At 33.3% G+C, this 1,797-nt stretch overlaps 1 long non-coding RNA gene across 1 annotated transcript; it reads left to right on the forward strand.

The window, feature by feature from the left end:
* Positions 1–1,449, forward strand: LOC309493383. The gene is made up of 2 exons (XR_014203893.1): positions 1–87; positions 335–1,449. It is a non-coding gene; the product is annotated as an uncharacterized lncRNA (long non-coding RNA).
* The last annotated feature ends 348 nt before the right edge of the window (positions 1,450–1,797 follow it).

The following is a 1,797-nucleotide window of genomic DNA, read 5'->3' on the forward strand; positions in this document are numbered from 1 at the left end:
GCTGTATGAACTCTCTCCAGTCCAGCACAGTTCTCCTCTTCTCTTCTCAGCGTCGCAGAATTGGTGCATTTCCTCTGTGAAATTCAGGTGTGTGTATGTTTTATTTTATCTGTATAATCATTAATGTGCTTCAAATCCTTTTATTTAATGCGAAAGAACATACAGAGACACAATGTTACTCACGAGTTAAACGAGTGTCGACTCGCGTCTGCCTTTTCGCGTGATTGTAACGCCTTGCATAAAAAACACACGACTATATTCCTAAAGATAATGAATATAACTAATTTGGATGATAAACTGTCCTCAGAACTGTGCACTGTGTGTTTATTGGCAGGTTATGGAGTCAGTCGCGTCGCAGCATCTTTGGGCCGTGAGTGACGCAGGACGGCGGTGTAAAGTTAGAGGTTCCCCCGCGGAGGCGAGTCCATCTCCGGGATGGGACTCAACGCTGATCCGGTGGATACTGGATAACAGACCGGTTGATTACACTTGAATGTTTAGGCCTAAATGTTTAATTTTTACTTAGAAAATGTTTCTTACATGAGTTTAAATGTAGGCAATATTGTATATGTGTTAAAAATAGTATAAAATATGCTGTATTGCTGTAGGCTACTCATCGACAATAAAGGCCAATGTCATGTAGTTATACCGGTGGTTGTATGGAATATTTTTAACAAAGGTTTAGAGGAAATAAAAAAAGTTAATATTACTGGCATATAAACACAGTTAATATTACTCATAAATATTTGTTTTTAAATGTTTCCCCCCCAATTATTTCTATTCAATTTTATTTGTTAATGTACCAAATGCAGTTACTCAGATCTATTTAATTTGTTTCACTTACATTTACTCAGTTAATACAGTGTATGTAATTGATTTCACTGCTTACAAATCTAATCAATTCTAAGTGTAAAAATGTTTAACCAAAAAATTGAGTAAATCATATTAAAAGTTTTTAGAGTGCATCACCACCAGAGTTCATGTCACATATACAAAAACATATTCCAGCCAATTTTCAACATTTTAATCACTGTTCTAGAAACATATTTGACTCAACTTTGTTCATTTGCAATAATATGTTATGATTTGTTCACAAACAACAGGCCCAGACAGTTCACAAATAATGTAAATACACGGTCTTACAATGTCATTGCTTTATAACTGCTCTTTCAAATCCTGTAGGAAAATTAACAGTCTTCATAAAGGTTTGTCATCATATATTCACCCTCATGTTGTTTCAAACCTGTATGAATTTCTTTCTTCTGCTGAACAGAAAGGAAGATATTTAGAAGAATGTCAGTAACCAGACAGTTTCTGGTCTCATTGACTTCCATATTAGGAAAAAAATATACTATGGAAGTCAATGAGACCAGAAACTGTCTGGTTACTGACATTCTTCTAAATATCTTCCTTTCTGTTCAGCAGAAGAAAGAAATTCATACAGGTTTGGAACAACATGAGGGTGAGTATATGATGACAAAATTCTCATTTTAAAGTGGAGTATCCCTTTAAAAATTTGCCAACTGCGTGTAAGTGAATCAGATGTTGGTCATCAAAACATGAAATCTGTATGAAACACATAAACAAATGACACAAAATGTGTATAAATTCTATATGACTTTAATTTGAATAGCATATGATTCAATATAAGAACTTTAAATGATTTATATATGAATTTTATATATTTCTACTAATACCATACACATTTGCATACTTTTTTCATGTAAAACTCATATAAGTCTTTTAACAGTATTCATATATGACGCAAAAATCCCCTATAAGTTTTATGTGTGCTAT

Source organism: Leuciscus leuciscus (genome assembly GCF_965113295.1).
Source record: "Leuciscus leuciscus genome assembly, chromosome: 2".
In the NCBI taxonomy this organism is placed as follows: domain Eukaryota; kingdom Metazoa; phylum Chordata; class Actinopteri; order Cypriniformes; family Leuciscidae; genus Leuciscus; species Leuciscus leuciscus.